The 21,427-nt window shown below is 42.7% G+C and overlaps 1 protein-coding gene across 1 annotated transcript in view; it reads right to left on the reverse strand.

Moving 5' to 3' along the window:
• nrxn2b (neurexin 2b) overlaps nucleotides 1-21,427 on the reverse strand; it is a 363,379-nt gene that overhangs the window by 322,533 nt on the left and 19,419 nt on the right. Inside the window, exon 3 of the mRNA XM_077544145.1 lies at nucleotides 190-343. The gene's annotated coding sequence lies outside the window, so the exon portion shown is untranslated. The remainder of the gene's footprint in view (nucleotides 1-189; nucleotides 344-21,427) is intronic.

Here is a 21,427-nt window from a genome sequence, read left to right on the forward strand (position 1 = left end):
CTACTAAATTCTGATATTAGAAACCATGTCATTCTCAAAAGTTACACGCTCCGACCCTTGACCGCCAAAATCAGAGGTGCGTTTGTGGCGAGCTCAATTTATTTGAACCCCCACCTCCCCCCCACTACTCTCTTGTGTGTGTGTTTGCGAGAGCTCTGATGTTCACAGCCGACGGGCAAGCTTGTTTACCGCCGCCTCGCTTTGGCCCGGACATCTTCTCGGTGCAGCTTTGTCTCACTTCATCCGGGGAGGATCACCGAGGATTGGACTGAGTGTTGAAGGCCAGCCAAAGACCTTCAAAGCTTACGGGAAACCCACACACACTGAGTCTGGTCACCTTTTCCTGGGGGATTAGCAAAGGAAGAGTTGTTCAGCAATTCGGCCTCTAGGGGATTCTGATGTCTTGACTTGGGTCCAGGGGGGGGGACAGAAGCTAATGTGCCTGAGCCTATCTGCCTGTAGCAACAGTAGTAGTAGCACAACTTTAAATGCACCAATCTTTAGGAAAGTTTTTTCATATTTTTCGACACATCAAAAACCCAAGTGAGGATAAGCCGTTTACCAAATTGATGGATGGGGAAAAAAAGAACCAAGCCAAAAAATATCAGCATTTTAGCCTACAAGAACTCCACTTGGAAATTGAGAAACACACAAGAGGCTGTTTCCGTTTACATTTGCAAAATGTAATACTCGGTGAAAAACAAAACAAGCAGGTCAACCACATCACATTCGCTGTTCATCACTGTCGAAAAGGTTGCGTGCATTCAAAAGAATTCCTGCGCAGCTAATAAAGATAAAGATTTAAGTTGGCAGAACTCAAACTGTTATGAGCAATGAAACTGATGCCAACATTGTTGATTAAAGTGGATGAACTGTATATCTTCATGTGCAATTAAAAAATATATACTGAATGAAATGCCCACTAGTTCTTGAGTAGTTTTTTTCCACTGGAAGTGAATATCTTTGTCATTACACATGCACAAGTACAGTGCAACGAAATTTCACTCAAACCATCTGAGAAACATGAAAACATTGACCAACAGAGGGAGAAATGCCGAAAAGGCCGGTACTCACAAACAAAAAAAAAAAAAAACGTCTCAACTAGCAGTTCAGTCTGCAAGCGCTCCACAGCGCAGGCGACGTTACGATGAAAGAATGTGAGATCCAACTAGGATTGTGGACCTCTCCCTGGATAAAGAACTACGGCTGGACGCTGGGCTTCCTTATGCATCCCCGGTAATTTGTTACAGTTAAAGATTGAGGTTGTCTCCTTGACAACGAGACGATATGCCTGCCACATCTGAAACACTTCCACAAAAATGAATGCTTGGGGGGGGGCAGGCCGACAACAATTTGGTCTGACATTGAGTCTGAACATTTACTCTAGTAATTATGCAAATGACTGACTTATTCTCCCAAGTTGCAGTACTCGCAATTCTGATTGTGTTGCACCTCTGAGAGCTGGAACTGTTTCATTCAGAAAATGTATCAAAATCTGATTTTTAAACTGTTTCAATTATAAATGTACTGTATTGGGTTTAGAGATGATTTGTCACTGTTGGTGCATCAGACAAGCACACTCCAGCCGGCATGCTCATAGATCTCGCCAAGGCAACGGTCTGTGGCAGCCAATGTTTAGCCCGAGCGCTAATAGTCGGCAGTAGCGAGCCTTGGGAAATTAGCCGTGCAACCAAGCATGTTGAAGTAGAAAGCGCAAGGGGGGACTTCGGTCAGTGGGGGAAGAAGAGCAGTCACGGAGAGGTCAGAGGAATCAATGTCCTGTAAGGACCCCTGGGGGCCTTGAGAGATCGTTGTAGTCCGTCTCACCTGACCCATTGGCTATTGCGTAATAGCGATAGAGACGGGAGAGGTGAGAGGTCATCTGCAAAGATAAACCAAAAATTTGGTTTGGAATAACTGAATCTGAATAACTGGACATCAAACTCTCTCTTCTAACTTTTTTTTTTCCTTCTTTTCTGGAGAACTCAGTATTGTTCATTCGGTAATTTTACCGATTTGACATGTCATCATCATTGCTCTCTCTTTTTTATTTATTTTATTTTATTTTTTTGTATGTGTGCGTGTGTGCGTGCGTGCGAGTCTGTGTTCATTAGTTCACCTAAAACCTATTTAAAAAATCCCACACCGTTCACCTAAACACTTCCAGCCAAAGTCGTGAGGCCGTCAGGAGACCCGAGGAAGGACCAAAGAAAAGAAAGGAAAGTGAAATCCAGCACTGACCAGACAACACCCACCAGGCCACCAACCAGAGTCCTTCACCAACCCCAGAGTCATCTAAATTCCAACAAATCAGGGAGACCTCAAGAGACTCTCTTCTAACTAATGTCAACCAACGCATCCACTCGGGAATCCTCCCTCAATCATAGGACCCGAGTTGGACCGGGAGCGGTCATCCAGTCCAGAAACCCCCGCCAAGACTGCCCTCGTTCAGGGAGCAAGAGGCAAAGGGGAGCGGAAGCACCCACAGGACCAGGTCAGGGCTCACAGCCTCAACCAGAAGAGAAAGTATCCCAACCTTTAATAGAAAGTCTTTAGTTACTGTTAGACGACTATCTTTGTCTTCCGCGTGTTCGTTGTTGTTCGGGTCGAGAGATTGTTGATTTTCTGAATACAGACTGGAGATCGGTGAACAGGTCCTTCGAAGGATTTATTTTACAGAATATTCTGGACACAAGCAAGTTTACAGACAAATAAGTGTTCGCAAGTGTGTTATTTCAGCGGACTCGCAGCATTCTTATACTATCTTAAAAAAAACAGGAAACAGCCCCCAGCCCTGATTCCAATACACATGACGACAGTCGGAAGCAGATAAGACTTTTTACACTTTTACAGCATATCATCCAGAGACATCTAAATTCCAACAAATCAGGGAGACCTCAAGAGACTCTCTTCTAACTAATGTCAACCAACGCATCCACTCGGGAATCCTCCCTCAATCATAGGACCCGAGTTGGACCGGGAGCGGTCATCCAGTCCAGAAACCCCCGCCAAGACTGCCCTCGTTCAGGGAGCAAGAGGCAAAGGGGAGCGGAAGCACCCACAGGACCAGGTCAGGGCTCACAGCCTCAACCAGAAGAGAAAGTATCCCAACCTTTAATAGAAAGTCTTTAGTTACTGTTAGAAGACTATCTTTGTCTTCCGCGTGTTCGTTGTTGTTCGGGTCGAGAGATTGTTGATTTTCTGAATACAGACTGGAGATCGGTAAACAGGTCCTTCGAAGGATTTATTTTACAGAATATTCTGGACACAAGCAAGTTTACAGACAAATGGCTGCAGTCCTCTTCGCAAGTGTGTTATTTCAGCGGACTCGCAGCATTCTTATACTATCTTAAAAAAAACAGGAAACAGCCCCCAGCCCTGATTCCAATACACATGACGACAGCCGGAAGCAGATAAGACTTTACACTTTTACAGCATATCATCCAATACACATTGAGTTCAAACCCAAACACTGGCCCATTCATGTGGAAACAGACGAGGTCCTTTAGACATGATGACATGAGCAGAAATTGTGACAGCACTTACAAAGACACATCCACAGATGAAAGTTCTACTGAGGAAATAAGTACATTAAAACAGTTGTGACTAAATATTGGCAGAAGATTCTCAACATTACACAGCTTGTTATCACGCTCCAAAGTGACCTCCCTAACATCACATTTAATGACATCGCCCGATTTGACTATCACACACAAATCCTTCCTTTTAACGGCACTAGATTTAAAGTCAGCCACAGGCCGGCGTCGTTTCCGAGAGACAAACTTCGACGCTCAGCTAAGCACGTCATACTGTTGTTTGGACAACAGGGGTGACATTGGTCTCAGGGGTGCATCCGCTTCCTTTTCACATCCCCGGACGACGCGCCATTACCTACGTCAGGGCGAGTGCTCATTTTGCCGCAAATGCCACCATGATGAGCAGATCTGGGCAAACTTTTGCCAACCTGCGGCACCTTTGTTCTGACACGAGCCGTCTCTTTGCATTATTTCTATGTGACCGAGACTGTTACTCTCAAATTGCCCTTCCACACACGAACACACACATCACCTCTGACTCAACGTTTTGTGTCTGACACACACACACGTACACGCGACTACCCCCCCGCCCAGCTGTCAATCACGGCCCCCGTGGGTGACTTGACACAGACCTAAAAACAAACCCGGACACTCACAAGGACATCGAGCCGTGTACTCCGGTCTCTAGTCTAGGGGATTTATATAGTGCCTTTAAAAGCGTGTTTACAGATTTGAAAGAAGCGCGGGGGTGGAAAAATACCATCATAAATATCACAACCGACATACCGTAGATACCAACTGTCATGATCTCATATAAAACTGATTGAGGAACCCGGGCAAGAACGCAACAGATGCACGATTATCCCTCAGCGAGTTCTACATTGTTGAATAATTTACACCGGATATTTACGTTCGGATTGGCCTGCAGAGGGCTGACGGCGATATTCTACGCGATGCATTTATGGAGTGCTAAAAAAAAAAAAAAAAAGCAGCACAATGTAAAATGTCTACGACGTCCGGGGGAATTGAGAATGCAGGAAGTAGACTATAGACAACACATTACTATCCAATGCAATCACACGTGCTGTATGCATTGAATGTCTCAGTCTCGTCGGTCTCCGAGGACTGGACGCTTCAATCGAAACAGCAGCGAGACCCAACGACAAAACAAGAAACAAAAGGAGTCTTGCCAAGACTTGACGTGATTGACAGGCGCGCAGCCTCTTTGTCTATTTTAAATGTCAACACCTCTTGTGTCATGACACACTTCACGTCAGCCGCCGCCTTAGCGCCATTTTCTCATTAGGCATCCCCTGCATGGCTTCCACTGCCGGGACGCCAAATTCTGACTTGAGGAGCCGAAATTGCAGCGACGTCTTCCTATAGCTCAGGTCTCGCACCTCCGCTCTATATTGACAGCTTGAAATAAGATCGAGTGTGCTCTTTTAACCAGTGGTTTAGTCACATGTTTGTTGCGCCGCCCGCTTCTCACGAGGAGACAAAAGAAAGACGTGTTTTCTGGCTTTAAAGATTCTGAAAGCTCATAAAGAACCCCTAGGGAGAAATTTGACAAAGGGCGAACCTATAGAAAAAAAAGGGAGAAACAGGATCTTGGGATCAATATTTCAGGCTAATATTGACAGTCAAAAGTCTGGCAATAGGCTAATATTGAACGCTAATCCAATTCTAGTGAGCCTCCAACTTTCGAGGTAGCCGATTCTTCTAAAAATAGGCTTCAAGCTATAAAACAAACCCATGTAAACAGTCAAAACAATCCTTACAGGCATATATTCTTTATCCCCTGAGAAGAACTACTAATACTCATGCTACTATGTACTATACCACAAAGGTCTGATTACCAGCCATTGTGACTATCTCCAGTTCGCGACGTGCCGCCCACTCACATGTAATTACGAACCCTTTATACCACTAAAATGAAGAACTAGTTGTTATCAATAAAATAGAAAAATTAAATTATAACAATACAGATTAATCGAGTTCCATGCTATCCATAATGTGACAATACATCGGCAGAAAGACGTTAAGGTTGCTTTATTATTGTGTCCGCGAGGCCAACTGGAACTACTAGTTAAATTGTTCCGAAAATCTTTTTTATTTATTTTTTATTCTTCTGAGAATGAATGGCTGACTGAACTCGCTTTAATTTACACTACAGAAAAGTTCAATTTTGGGCTCACGTCACACTCTTGAACCACTTTTTTTTTTTTTTTTCAAGAACTACCCAAATCCATATTACAGTGCGGTCATCATGTCCACAAGCTGAGTTTTCTCATCTCGTAGAAGATGTTGAAGCCCGAGTTTTTCTTTTATACACATGAATCGGACCCTCAGAGACCAAGCAGAGACTCTGATCATGCCGGACCCCCGCACCCGCGAACAGCTCATGGGGACGGGCTCACATCTTTCCAGTGGTGTGTTTGTGAAACATAAAAATCAGAGCCACCTTGGTGAGGATCACTATTTGATTAGATTTTTTTTTTCCCCCCCCAAGTGAGCTGAACCACCGGTTGGTGTTGCCTCGAGATCGCAATGCTGTCACTCGTCATTTCATTGATTGGGCGCCCTCAAGTACTTGTGTGCTTCAAGGCCACCTCGAGATTGGTAAATGAAATGCTTCGTATGCAGGAATAGTGAGTGTTAATTTTTGAAGGCGAGTTAAAGCATTTACTTCCTGCGCTCTGAAACTGACCTTTTGAAAAAAATGATTTTATAAAGTGGAGGGTTACAATGCGAGCTTATAGAAAGACACCATTGCTATTTAATCACAAGCATGGACTCAAATGAGACATGAAGATTTAAAACCGGTGGTTCTCGATGGTGGTACTGAACCTCACCAATTTCCTATGTGCATTCACCAATATGAAGGGGGTAAAATAATAGAGAAATCACACGATGTACCATCACAAGTCGATTATTGAGCAAATTCCCTGCGGCACAGGAGGGTCAAGCAATGTAGCTTGTAGCCAGAACCAATGATGGGGTTCAATCGAACCCAGGTTATGAACCACACTTTTCTTTTTAATATTCACTTCTTTTTTTTAAATATTCAGCCATGTGATCAAGTCTTTTACACAAAAAGGGGTGCAAGAAATTGCTGGGAAATATTACGGGTAGAACCATAATCACCAAAGTTTTGGTAGAATTTCCGACTCATTTCTTGTTTGAACACGATGCACTTTAAGCGCACAGCAGTGTTTTTTCTTAGAATCCAAATGGCACAGGAAAGAAACGTGTTAATTTTTGAAGGTGAGTTAAAGCATTTCCTGCACCCTGAAGCGGTGACATTTTTTTTTTTTCAAAAAATGATTTTATAAAGTGGAGGGAAATCACACGATGTACCATCACAAGTCGATTATTGAGCAAATTCCCTGCGGCACAGGAGGGCCAAGCAATGTAGCTTGTAGCCAGAACAAATGATGGGGGTTCAATCGAACCCAGGTTATGAACCACACTTTTTTTTTTTAATATTCACTTTTTTTTTTTTTTTTTTATATTCAGCCATGTGATCAAGTCTTTCACACAAAAGGGGTGCAAGAAATTGCTGGGAAATATTGCGGGTAGAACCATAATCACCAAAGTTTTGGTAAAATTTCCGACTCATTTCTTGTTCGAACACGATGCACTTTAAGCGCACAGCAGTGGTTTTTCTTAGAATCCAAATGGCACAGGAAAGAAACGTGTTAATTTTTGAAGGTGAGTTAAAGCATTTCCTGCACCCTGAAGCGGTGACATTTTTTTTTTTTCAAAAAATGATTTTATAAAGTGGAGGGAAATCACACGATGTACCATCACAAGTCGATTATTGAGCAAATTCCCTGCGGCACAGGAGGGCCAAGCAATGTAGCTTGTAGCCAGAACAAATGATGGGGGTTCAATCGAACCCAGGTTATGAACCACACTTTTTTTTTTTTAATATTCACTTTTTTTTTTAAATATTCAGCCATGTGATCAAGTCTTTCACACAAAAGGGGTGCAAGAAATTGCTGGGAAATATTGCGGGTAGAACCATAATCACCAAAGTTTTGGTAGAATTTCCGACTAATTTCTTGTTCCAACACGATGCACTTTAAGCGCACAGCAGTGGTTTTTCTTAGAATCCAAATGGCACAGGAAAGAAACGTGTTAATTTTTGAAGGTGAGTTAAAAAATTTCCTGCACTCTGAAGTGGTAAATTATTTATTTTTTTTAACTGACCTTTTGAAAAAATGATTTTATAAAGTGGAGGGAAATCACACGATGTACCATCACAAGTCGATTATTGAGCAAATTCCCTGCGGCACAGGAGGGTCAAGCAATGTAGCTTGTAGCCAGAACCAATGATGGGGTTCAATCGAACCCAGGTTATGAATCACACCTTTTTTTTTTTAATATTCACTTTTTTTTTTTTTTAATATTCAGCCATGTGATCAAGTCTTTCACACAAAAGGGGTGCAAAAAAATTCTGGGAAATATTGCGGGTAGAACCATAAACACCAAAGTTTTGGTAGAATTTCCGACTAATTTCTTGCTCGAACACGATGCACTCTACGCGCACAGCAGTGTTTTTTCTTAGAATCTAAATGGCACAGGAAAGAAACGTGTTAATTTTTGAAGGTGAGTTAAAAAAATTCCTGCACTCTGAAGTGGTGAATTTTTTTTTTTTTTAACTGACCTTTTGAAAAAATGATTTTATAAAGTGGAGGGAAATCACACGATGTACCATCACAAGTCGATTATTGAGCAAATTCCCTACGGCACAGGAGGGCCAAGCAATGTAGCCAGAACCAATGATGGGGTTCAATCGAACCCAGGTTATGAACCACACTTTTTTTTTTAATATTCACTTCTTTTTTTTTAAATATTGAGCCATGTGATCAAGTCTTTCACACAAAAGGGGTGCAAAAAAATTCTGGGAAATATTGCGGGTAGAACCATAATCACCAAAGTTTTGGAAGAATTTCCGACTAATTTCTTGCTTGAACACGGTGCACTTTAAGCGCACAGCAGTATTTTTTTCCTTCGAATCCAAATGGCACAGGAAAGAAACGTGCAGTGTCTGTCTCATTACACCCAAGCTCCTATTAGCTCACCATGCAGATCAATTTTCTGCTCGACCTAATCGGGTTTAAAGAGGTGAGACTCTCCTCTCAGTCCATTAGGCTCATTAGGAAATGAGTGAGAATGCAACACGAGAAGGTAGTAACCTGAGCGAGTAGCGGGTGCGAAAGCTTACCCTCGCTTTCTCGCTCTCTCTTTTTTCTCTGCGTTCTCATGCATGATATGAAGCCGCTTCATGACTTCACAAGCATGTAACGGTATTCTTTTCATCTTGCGTGGCCGAGACCGGGCCAGAATCTATCTTTTCTACATTCACGGGGCGCGTTCCCGGTTAAAGTCCTATCTGCGATCGCTTTAAATTTAGCACAGGCGCCGAAGCCGCGATGAAAAAGCAGGCTTGCCGTGTCATTACTTGAGCGTGAATTCCATTTAGAAACGATGAAAAGGGGGCTTTAACACTCCGTATTTTTGATCCATCTTTCAAAACAACGGGCGACTTCTAATAATCATCATTGCCACGGCTAAATGTATGAATGTATGAGCGCGGCGGCAAGGAGAGTAGAAACGTATTGCTCATTATTTCCTTACGGTCTGAAATTAGGAAAATAATGTGTTCAAAGTCCTTTCAAACACCTCAATTAAAATACGTTTTTTTTTTTATGATTACTTTAGTCTGGATTGTGGCTTTGAATGTGAGCTTGGCTGTTTAATCACCGCTGACCCAGAATGATGAATAATAAAACAAGTAGCCACTCAACAATAGGTCAAACTGTGCTGCTGTGTCAGGATTATTACCCACACAAAGGCAGCAGAGAATATATAAATGTTTGAATAAAAAGCCCTTCAGTTGCTTCTGTGTTTGCATAACCAATAAATATCATATGTGCAATAGTACTGAAACGTATTGTATTCACTTGAAAAAAAAAAAAACTCCTGTTTTTCTGACAAATTTTTTTGGGTTGCTTTGTTTTTTTTTGAATAATTTTTCCCTGTTTTTTAAAATATATTTTTTTTCCTTTTTTTTTTTACAATTTGTTTTCCCTGTTTTTCAGAATAATTTTTTCAGCCTGTTTTTCTGAATATTTTTTTCAGTTTTACCGATTTTTTTTTCTGTCAAAAAAATATTCAGGAAAAACAGGCTGAAAAAAATTATTCTGAAAAACAGGGGAAAAAAAATTGTAAAAAAAGGAAAAAATATATTTTAAAAAACAGGGAAAAAATTATTCAAAAAAACAACACTCCCCCCAAAAATTTTGTCAGAAAAACAGGACTTTTTTTTTCAAGTGAATGCAATACGCTCCCATACAATGGTTTGAAAAAAAAAACATGAAATTGGTAAGCAAAGCAATTTCTTTTTCCCCCGCAAAAAAAATAAAATAAAAGTAAGCAAAGCAATTTAATTTACACATGGCAAGCGTTGCTCAGTGCTACATCATTGTGGCTCAAGGTTACACGGTGTAAACAAAAGTCGGATTTACCAACTTTCAAGTCGAAAGTAACAATGAGGGAAAACGTTGAACCAGACCGACAGATGAAATGTCATCTAAGAAGGAATCCCACGGCTAAAGTTATTTCTGTAAATATATCAATCTTTGCGGCAGGTGAAAGTATGAACCGTGCATTTGGTAAATGGGCAGAGATGAAAGTATAATGGAGGCATATTGCCGGCCAGGCCGCAGCGTGGACCGGTGCGCGGAAAGGCGAGCTTGCGGGTGAGGTGGCGAGAAGGAAAATTGGGAAGTAAAAGGGCCTGACTACAAAAAGAAGAGAGCAAGAATAGAACTTGAAAGCGGTCCAGAGAAAATGGGATTAGAGTGAAACTGTGAGAACGCGAGATAAGGCCAACAGTAAGTAGATGAACTAAAAACAGGCGGACAAAGTCGGGAAGAAAGAGATAGTGGGATTTGTTGTGGTTCAGAAGTCAGCATGAGCCAATGACCAACACAAAACTCCCACAGACTTTTTAATGGAGAGGGACAGTTACTCTATTGGCTATTCAAATTGCTTTTGTTGGATAAACCGAAGGTGTTGTAGTTCTTGACACCACTCTTTAAGGGAATTTGGATCAAGATCAGTTTAGACCAGATCAGTACTATTGTGATAGTGAGAAACATTCACTTAATTTAATTTAAGCATTATTTTTCCGAAAATTCATTTGAATAAGTATGATTTCATAATAGTTGAGAAGAAGCTAGTGTCAGAGTCAAGTCAATCACAAAAGAGCAGTAAAACAAGTTTTGAGATTTGGTTTGATGTACTATTTCGAAAACAACATAGCAGTGATCTTATTCCTGGAAACGTAATAAAAAAAAAGATGATTATTTTATTATGTTTTTTTGTGATTTTTCTTTAATATGTACAGTATTGGTCTTGTCTTGGTCTCGAACTCCAGAAAAGTCTTGGTCTTGTCTCAGTCTTGACCCTCCAGAAAAGTCTTGGTCTTGTCTCGGTCTCGACCTCTAGAAAAGTATTGGTTTTGTCTCGGTCTTGGACCCTCCAGAAAAGTCTTGGTCTTGTCTCGGTCTTGACCCTCCAGAAAAGTCTTGGTCTTGTGTCGGTTTTGACCCTCCAGAAAAGTCTTGGTCTTGTCTTGGTCTTGTCTCGGTCTCGACCCTCCAGAAAAGTCTTGGTCTTGTCTCGGTCTCGACCCTCCAGAAAAGTCTTGGTCTTGTCTCGGTCTCGATCCTCCAGAAAAGTCTTGGTCTTGTCTCGGTCTCGACCCTCCAGAAAAGTCTTGGTCTTGTCTCGGTCTCGACCTCTAGAAAAGTCTTGGTCTTGTCTCGGTCGCTAGAAAAGTCTTGGTCTCGTCTCGGTCTCGACCTCTAGAAAAGTCTTGGTCTCGTCTCGATCTCGACCTCTAGAAAAGTCTTGGTCTTGTCTCGGTCTCGACCTCCAGAAAAGTCTTGGTCTTGTCTCGTTCTCGACCTCCAGAAAAGTCTTGGTCTTGTCTCGGTCTCGACCTCCAGAAAAGTCTTGGTCTTGTCTCGGTCTCGACCTCCAGAAAAGTCTTGGTCTTGTCTCGGTCTCGACCTCCAGAAAACTCTTGGTCTTGTCTCGGTCTCGACCTCCAGAAAACTCTTGGTCTTGTCTCGGTCTCGACCTCCAGAAAAGTCTTGGTCTTGTCTCGGTCTCGACCTCCAGAAAAGTCTTGGTCTTGTCTCGGTCTCGACCTCCAGAAAAGTCTTGGTCTTGTCTCGGTCTCGACCTCCAACAGTCTTGGTCTTGTCTCGTTCTCGACCTCCAACAGTATTGGTCTTGTCACGGTCTCAACCTCCAGCAGTCTTGGTCTTGGCTCAGCCTCGACCCCCAAAAGTTTTGGTCTTGCCTCGGTCTAGATACTCTCTAGTCTCAATAAGGTCTCGATCTCGGCTGGTATGGTCTTGACTACAACACAATTTTTCTATGAAAGCAACTGTTGTTGCTAATTTCGTCCACCGGAGGGCGCTGTGACAACCATACACCACTTAAATGACATTCCGAAATTGGCTGCTACTCAGGATTAAACACCTGACATTAATGCACTTGTGAGGGCTAAAAGATGCCAAGTGACAGGAGCAATGTAAGCCTACTTCACATAAAATGCTGTGCCGTCTTTGCACTATGAAGAATAAAATTCTGTTACTGTAGAAATATTTCAAGGCAAGTGTCAGCCAAAAGCTTCAGTTCAAAAGAGGTTGGTTCCCACGAATCCCATCTTACCCGTTGAGTATACACAAGTTGAACCACGACTGTTTTTAATCAAATTATTATACAAAGATTTAAAAACAACAACAATTTATTAGCTTGGACAAGGTCCAAGAGAGGAATGTGCGTTAGAGGAAACACTGGAGTCGGGACGAGCGAGAGGATAGAGATAGCGGTGAAAGGCCTTTCCTCGCCCCAAGGAGGCAATGAGTCACCCAATCAAGCATGCTGACTCACTGTGGCCTGGAATCAAACATGGCCGCAAGATGTTATTTGGTCACCGTGGTTACGGGGCACTCAGGTTCCTCCCATGCTTGTGTATCCGTACATACAGCGTACAATATATGACAATATGACGTGCACTGTGAGACAACGTGGAAGCACAGCCGCTGTAATTGGTCAGCGGCCGTCTCTAATTTCGATCCCTTGCCAGCGGCGAGCTCCGCCGCTATTGACGGATAGACCCCGACTGACAACCCAATCATCTGCCTGTTTCGTCATCTCCCTGCGTGCTCCAGCCGCGTTTAATGAAATTCCTTACTGTTACAGTTCGGAGGGATCTGTTAAGAGATCTGCAGGGGCCAACAAAAATCAATCGCGGGCTGTTTTCAGTGTGAGAGAAGCGCTCATCTTTTATGCAGTTCTCTTGGCTAACGTTAATACTCAAACTATTCAATTAAAGTGGTCTAGAAATGTCTGTCAAATGTCAAATCTCAAAATCTGTAATCGTACGCAAATGAACACTCCCGTGAGGCTGCTCCTTGCTATTTTCAGTAAATCTGCAGAATATATTTTTTTAAAATGCACCAATACATCATTATGGAAAATTCTCTAATGCACTCCGCTAGTATCTTGACAGGTGCACTCATTCAGAAGATAACATCTTTAGACAGCTTAATGACCTATTTCGGCATTTACTTTCTGTGCAAAGTAAAGCTTTTACTTGTTTTAATTGAATAATGGTCTTGACTCGTTTCACTGGAGGTCCAGATGAACTCGTTGAACTGGTATCAACTCACAAACAGGCTGATTTGCAGCACATGAATAATTAAGGCTGAACCCAGTGCCGTGCTCTCATTGGAGGGAGAACAAATGATGTTAGACGTGTATTTATCACTAACAGGCATACTTGTTATTCACTCTGTCACCATGGTTTACAATTTGCACAATTTGGCATAGCCATCGGATCAGACTTGTTGATGTAAACAAACTTGTTTGTCCTGTTTTTTTTTATTAGTCCCAAATTGGATGGATGTTGCTACGATAAAGACTCAACTCACATGTTGTCATTAAAAGTCCTTGAAAATCCATTGCGCCCATTTTTTTTTTATATTTCCTCCAAGAACTCAATTTCTGCCAAAAGTGAGAATTGTGACCCTGCTTATCAGCACAGAGGACTTGAGATGTGTTTAATGCTATTCCGTCACCTTCAAGTCGATCAGCGGTCACATACATTGACTATATTCATCTCTCCCAACTTACTGTAGGTCTATTATGATAAGAGTGACAAGTCGGGGCATCTTTCATTGGTCGCCAAGGAGGAAGGGACGAGAATAACCTGAACTGATGTCTTATGAGCAAAGACCTGAGAAAAACAATTAAGAAAATGATCTAAAAATAGCATGTGCAGAAGGCAATCCAATGACAAACAATTCAATCAAGGTATTCCGCATGTGTTCATATGGGCAAGAATTTAGGTCTTATTTAGGTTTTTTAAAAATTCGGGTTTAACCCTGGAGAACCCAAGAACCCTTTTCTTCTTTAGAAAATTATGAATTATACATTAAATGACTGCTATAAGTTCACTGAACACCAGTTTTTTCAATTTTAACCCTTGTTTTTTGAACTAGCTCAGAGTTGCTAATTTATCAAAATATATATATATAAAACAAACTCCTAGGCATTCTGCAACATGATCTGAAATAGATTAACAAAAAAAAAAACACAATTTTACCATCTGATGGTTTGCTGAGAAGATGGTTTTGTTTGGATTGATTTCCAGCTCAACAAAACAGCATGTTTGTTGCCAGCCATCTTGTCACCACCACTTTGGCTCATGTAAGTGCAATATTCATCCACTAGAGGGCCCCATGCAGGGGTCAGAAGTGGCACTCTGGACTTTTGAAGTTAAATTTGTAAAAAAAAAAAAGTAAAAGGGCCCCATGCAGGGGTCAGAAGTGGCACTCTGGACTTTTGAAGTTAAATTTGTAAAAAAAAAAAAAAAAAAAAGTAAAAAAAAAGGTCTTTGCTATTTGAGTGGCAGAATTTATAGGGGCCAAATTTGACCCCGTGGGTTCTCCAGGGTTTTAACTGGCCGTTTCAAAACCCAAATATTGCCAATATACGGGTTGTGAAAGGGTTACTGACTGCATGCAAACGTAGTCAGTGTTCCAAGGAGGAACGTTGAGGCATGAGGGAGGAGTGACACTCATCCATCAGCCTCACTGTTCTTTGTTCCCGCCAGCGTCCTGACATTACAGCCGTACTTACAAAATGGATGTGCCACTCCTGATTTTTTTTTTCTTTACACCGCTTCCTTCCCAAGTTGAAACACTCAAAATAGAGCTCGCACCGTGGGTTAAGATCTATTTTAAATCTGCTGCTGCTGCAGTCAAAAAAGACATGCGCTTTACCTTTTTGTCGTTTGATATCTGGGTCTGGCCTCTAGTGTGAGGATTCCTCCTCTCAAGGCATTTACAGAATGTTGCTTGAATCACAACAGCGGGGGAACAATGGTGCCGTTTCGAGGACGACGGTTGGATGCTCGAGAAAAAAAAAGATCATTGATGGAAAAATAAGATGGAGGTTACACTTTTTAAAAAGGATTCGGAAAAGAAAAACACACTGAAAAACATAGGGAAGTGTTTCTCGTTCTACCTTTCACTATTGTGCTGGGTTCGATTTAGGATGAAGCCGACAGACAAATGATCAAAGTGAATGTCGACGACTTTTGACTGTGTAAATGGAAAATGGGCCGTAGGTGATTCAATGCTACGCGTGGAAGCCTTGGAATTGCCCAAGGCCCTGCCTTCCAGTGGAAGGGTAAAGCTAATAGTGTTAACTCTTTAACTGCCAAAAACGTTTAATAAAATCCTAAGGAGGGCTGCCAAAGACGTTAACTATGTTTTTTGGGGGGTTTTTTGGAAACGGGTGGAGGAAAGCCTTGGTAGTATGTGTGTTTCCATAGTCCAAACACAAAATTTTCTGTGGACCTTGAAAGATCAGTCAAAATGCTTCAATCAGCTGGCACCCACAGCATCCCTTTTCTGAAAACGCTTGGCAGTCAAAGAGTTAAATGTACTAGTCGTCAGGAAACCTACTAAATTGGGTAATCAAGACTCGTCCTTTAATGCAAATCGTTAACATTTATTATGATAAAATACCGAGCGGCCGAAATGAGTTTCCTCCGCAGGGTAGCCGGGCTCTCCCTTAGAGATCGGGTGAGAAGCTCAGTCATCCGGGAGGGACTCAGCGTGGAGCCGCTACTCCTCCACGTTGAGAGGAACCAGTTGAGGTGGCTCGGGCATCTGTTTCGGATGCCTCCTGGACGCCTCCCTGGGGAGGTGTTCCGGGCATGTCCTACCGGCGGGAGGCCCCGGGTGACGGCCCAGGACACGCTGGAGAGACTACGTCTCTTGGCTGGCCTGGGAACGCCTTGGGATCCCGTCGAAGAATTGGGTGAAGTGGCTGGGGAGAGGGAAGCCTGGGCTTCACTGCTAAAGCTGCTGCCCCCGCGACCCCGGATAAGCGGAAGAAGACGGACGGACGGATGGCTGAGAAGATGGTTTTGTTTGGATTGATCTCCAGCTCAACAAAACAGCATGTTTGTTGCCAGCCATCTTGTCACCACCACTCATGGCTCATGTAAGTGCAATATTCATCCACTAGATGGCCCCATGCAGGGTCAGAAGTGGCACTCTGGACTTTTGAAGTTAAATTTGTAAAAAAAAAAAAAAGGTCTTTGTTATTTAAGTAGCAGAATTTATAGGGGCCAAATTTGACCTCGAGGCCCCGGGTGACGGCCCAAGACACGCTGGAGAGACTACGTCTCTCGGCTGGCCTGGGATCGCCTTGGGATCCCGTCGGAGGAGCTGGGTGAAGTGGCTGGGGAGAGGGAAGTCTGGGCTTCCCTGCTAAAGCTGCTGCCCCCGCGACCCGACCCCGGATAAGCGTTATTGAAGACGGAACAGGGAAAAAAAAATGATAAAATACCTTTGAACTCAACGCGAGGATCTTTACGATTCTGTCCTACAACCTCATTTGCGTTTCTGTACTTTCCTCGCCGGAGTTCTGCACTTCTGGTTGAACGCTACAGAGGGAATCTGGATCCCCGGCGGCGCCAGATGGTTGCCAGTTCCTAGTCAGCTGTTCAAACAGCAGCCCGATATACAAGTGCGCGGGGCTCACGCGAGACCCTCGGGCCCTTTTCAGACACTGTCAAAAAGCAGCAGAGTGTAGTACATGCAGTTCGCTTCCAATGGATCAGCACCTATTTCATTATGCGCACCTGCTGTACTCACAAATGAGATCCAATGCTAATGCTGTCTTTACAAAGATCAAACCAAAACTCCGGTGAGCTGTCCAAGCCGGAATCCTCTTTAAAAACTAAATAGGTCTAGTACAGACCGACGTTGATACCGATGTAAGTAGCAAGCATTAGTTGCAGGCATAAAGCCCACTTTCTTGTGAACAGAATCACACAGCAAGAGGCTCATAGTGAAAAACCTTCCAGATTCAGGGCTCCTCTCAGGAGAGACAAACCAATTAATACCGGCAGCTAAAGTCTTATCTTGAGCACTGAGTACGTTTTTGTTGCACTACTATCTCGCTGCCTCATTTCCCCCCCCCCAATCGGCCGTCCGCCATTGCCCTCATTTGTGGGAGCCGGTCCAGTTTTAAGACCAGGGTGGACAGCTTTTGTGTCTTTGTTGCTTCGGATTTTTCGAGTGTAATCGCTGCACTCTGTGCTAATTAACGGTCCGACGGAGATAAGCTGGCAGGACATTGTGAGCTGTATCGGTGTGGATTTGCTGATAAAGGGACATTTTCAGGTGGAAGAGGAAACCAACATGACAGCGAGTCAGACATTGTAACTCGACTTATATTATAATTAGATGCATTCATTTGGAGGGGGTTGGTCATTATGTCAACGCTGAGAGAGTAAAATAGTCCTACTAGGGTTTGTGGTTCTTGGAAAATAAATCCTGGCGTTCAACAATCCTCGGGGCTGTTTATGAAATATGGCATTGCTATTTTCGAAGATAAAAAAATCAGGTCACATTCATCAGTAATTTCTTTTTTTTTTTCTTCTTTTTTTTTTCCTTTTCTGAAGAGCTCAGTATTGTTCATTCGGTAATTTTACCGATTTGACATCATTGCTCTCCTTTTTTTTTTATCAGTAATTTCCAAGGGAATTGCAATTCTTAGTCGGAATTAACTCTTTGACTGCCAGACGTTTTCAGAAAAGGGATGCCGTGGGTGCCAGCCGATTTAAGCATTTTTGACTGATCTTTCAAGGTTCACAGAAAATTATGTGTTTGGACTATGGAAACACACATAATACCAAATGAAAGATTGGACTCTCATCTTTCATCAGAAAAAAAAGTTTGTTTCTACCGTATTCCGTTTTTCAGTAATCAACAATAGAAAATGGTTAGTTTCATCTCTGTTTTGAAAAAAACGTCTTTTAACGTCTTTGGCACTCCTCCATAGGATTTTACTAAACGTTATTTAACGTTTTTGGCAGTCAAAGAGTTAAATGGCTTCTGAGCACCTTAACAAGACAAACATACATGAAATGACATCGCTCATTGGTTTTAGTTCAAAGGACAGATCATAGCTTCTTAGATCTTCCTTTGTAGTCAACAACTGTGTATGCACACACACAACATCCCCCCCCCCTCGCCACCCCCCCAATAGACCATGTTAGCGGATATGGCAGCCAGCAGTGCGCTCACTCTGAATCAGAGAAGCTAATCCGCCAGTGACGACAGAGCCTTAATATGGAGGCCGAGGAGGCGAGGGACTGTGTGCAGAGGGATTATGGGTAAGGAGATGAGCAAACATTAAAATATAACAGTAAACAATAATGGCTAGAGTATTGCCAAAGAAAGCTATTCAGATAGAAAACTGAAAAAGGTTCTGCTGCTTGCAGATGTTCAAACCTTTTTTTCACACCGGTTTTTGATAACAGCAACGGCAGAAGACCCCGTGCCTGGCGGTCATTACCTACCAAATTACAGCCCAATGTCAAGGCAATTTCCAGATAATCACCTGTGTTACAGAGATAGACACTGGTCCTTTTTATTTTGCCGCTCCACTCTGCTCCGCAGTTTGAAACCAAAAAGTAGAGCTGCTTGCTTGCTCTCAGGCAGGGCCCATTATTGCTCGCCGCCGTCCCATCAAAAAGATTCAATTCCACAATCAGTCTGTTGTACTTCAACAAAGATAAGCCTATTGCTTCTAGACTGCTGCTGTCTCCTTGGCTAAAAGCCACTCTGAGGGAATGTTTGCATGTTGCCATGGAAGTCTGGGTTGTTTCTCAGAACCCGCCACTGAATGTGGAGGACAGACGGCTTCTCGAAGGATCTTTCATAAGAATCCAATCACGCTCGCGGGTCATCAAAAAGCAACGCGTCAGTAGCAGATGACGTTGGTGAAGGTTGGTCGGTGCTGGATTTCACTTTCCTTTCTTTTCTTTGATCCTTCCTCGGGTCTCCTGACGGCCTCACGGCTCTGGCTGGAAGTGTTCGGTTTAGGTGAACGGTATGGGATTTTTTTTAATAGGTTTTAGGTGAACTAATGAATACACACACACTCGCACGCACATACAAAAAAATATAAATATATTAAAAAAAAAATTAAAAAAGAGAGCAATGATGATGACGTGGCAAATCGGTAAAATTACCGAATGAACAATACTGAGCTCTCCAGAGAAAAAAAAAAAAAGTATCAGATGGCGTTGACAGAGCGTCGGGATTCGATGACCCGTCGCCTGCACAGCGCTTAAGATCGCAGCGTGAAGAAAGACCGTCGCTCCCCCCCCCCCCCCCACCGCCACCGCCACACCTGCTCCTGCCCCCAGCAGCATTTGTGTTGACTTGTTCTGCGGCAACAGTTTCGCTTTGCTTTCCATCTCCTCGTTCCACTTTCCGAGCCACTGGCTGCGGCCTTTAATCGTCGGTGGCACCTGTCCCCAAGAGCCATAATGTCCCACATCCATCAGCGGGGGACGACGGCTAGTATGGCTCCCAATTGCCTAACCCTCCCCTTTCCCCATCACTGATCCAGGCAGGGGGAAAAGGCTCGTGTTGCCACAGTAGAGAGGTCGGGAAATGTCTGATGAAGAAGCAATCAAGCAGTATTGATCTAGACCAATCTAGGGCTAGACTAGACCAATTGAGAACCAATGTTTGAGCGGTCCAAGAAAACTGTGGACACTTCCTATACATTCAGTCAACCAGCCTAACCAAAAAAGTATTTGGAAATGCGAATCAACTGTACATTTTTTTTTCAGAAACTTAAGTCCAATTGTTATAATGATGAAATTATGAAGAAACTCTCAGCATTTAAATATTTAGTAATAGAATTAAAAGTCCTCCATTGAACAACTGTGTGTAAGATTAGCATATGTACACACATGGGTGAACATTACATTAATTCATTCAAATGAATAGGTCGTTATCAGCAAACTTGAAATGGATCACGTGCGATAAATGAGGAAAAAGTCTATTGAAAAATCTATAGATAGTAAGTAGGTAATGTCTGGTCGGTGCTGGATTTCACTTTCCTTTCTTTTCTTTGATCCTTCCTCGGGTCTCCTGACAACCTCACGACTCTAGCTGGATTCTGAAGTATTCGGTTTAGGTCAACGGTATGGGATTTTTAACTCTTTGACTGCCAGACGTTTTCAGAAAAGGGATGCCGTGGGTGACAGCCGATTTAAGCATTTTGACTGATCTTTCAAGGTCCACAGAAAATTATGTGTTTGGACTATGGAAACACACATACTACCAAATGAAAGATTGGACTCTCATCTTTCATCAGAAAAAATAAATTTGTTTCTACCTTATTCCGTTTTTCAGTAATCAACAATAGAAAATGGTTAGTTTCACCTCTGTTTTGAAACAAACGTCTTTTAACGTCTTTGGCACTCCTCCATAGGATTTTACTAAACGTTATTTAACGTTTTTGGCAGTCAAAGAGTTAATAGGTTTTAGGTGAACTAATGAGTACACACTCACGCACACATATATACAAAATAAAAATAAAAAAGTAGAGCAATGATGATGACGTGTCAAATCGGTAAAATTACAGAATGAACAATACTGAGCTCTAAAGGGAAAAAAAAGAAAAATCTATAGATCTTTTTTTCAAGCATCTGAAATGTGTCTGTTTTTTTTTAACCTGAGATAAAACGCTATTCACAGCAACTGACGTGTCATTTCCCACAGCGGTTGCTATTTAACGTGTGGAAAAGGAGAAGAAAGAAAATAGGTGACGTGCCAGTGTGAGATGCTTTTCCTCTATTTCTCACAAATATTCTTCTTCTTTTTTTTTTTAACGGGCTTTCTATATTTAGACACAAAAGGAAATGTTTGCAGGCGTCATTAAAGAGTTGAAGCTCATGACGTCTCTTTTTACCCATCGTTAGTGTCACCTGTGTCTGTTTGGTCTTCAGTCAGCTGCCTGTCACCACGAGCGCCGTTTAACTTCCTTTTTAACCTCTTCTTTCAAAAAAAAATTTTTTATTGTTCACCGGGTAAAGGCGCTCCCAGGAAAACATTGTCAACGTCTTGGGGATGCCGATGATGATGATGGGAATAGAGTCGGTAAAAGACAGCGAGGTCCGAAGGTCAGCTTCAATCAAACCGGGCCTGACGTGAGCCTGACATCGCCACCTGGCCTAAATACTCTTGCTCGTCCTCGTGGTTCGGACTCTCTCGCCACTTTTGCCGGCAGCCATGAAAAACGCAGTCCCTGCCAAAAAACAGGCTGCCCTCAGCACTGGTGGAAGCATGTCAGCTCTCTCTGACATATGCGCTTGCTTACTCACACATGGTCGAACCCACGTACACTTTGTTATCCCTAAGTGGTTGATTCCCTCTTTTTTTGTCTTGGCCTGTGCATTTAGAGCAACGCCCACGCCC

The sequence above is a fragment of the Vanacampus margaritifer genome, chromosome 15 (assembly GCF_051991255.1).
Source record: "Vanacampus margaritifer isolate UIUO_Vmar chromosome 15, RoL_Vmar_1.0, whole genome shotgun sequence".
Taxonomy (NCBI): domain Eukaryota; kingdom Metazoa; phylum Chordata; class Actinopteri; order Syngnathiformes; family Syngnathidae; genus Vanacampus; species Vanacampus margaritifer.